Here is a 274-nt window from a genome sequence, read left to right as displayed (position 1 = left end):
ACTGGAAGGATGGAAGAGAAGACCACCTGTGCGCCCGTCCTCCCTGTGTTAAGCAGGAGGATAAGTTCCTCATATTTATTCCCCAAGCTCCTGGCATTTGTGTCCCTTTGGGGCCCTTTCCTTGCCTACTGATTGTTCCAGCGCTCAGGCAGGGGTGGGATCCCTTAAGTGCCTTGGCCTGCTGGCTTTGCAAAGGTTGCTTAATGGACCAGCAGTGGTGGTAGTCCCCCCATCCTCTGGTGGGCTTAGTTTAAAGCCCGGTGGAGCAGGTCAG

The sequence above is a fragment of the Gavialis gangeticus genome, unplaced genomic scaffold (assembly GCF_001723915.1).
Source record: "Gavialis gangeticus isolate Ggan-Ray unplaced genomic scaffold, GavGan_comp1, whole genome shotgun sequence".
Lineage (NCBI taxonomy): Eukaryota > Metazoa > Chordata > Crocodylia > Gavialidae > Gavialis > Gavialis gangeticus.
This window is presented reverse-complemented; position numbering follows the sequence as displayed.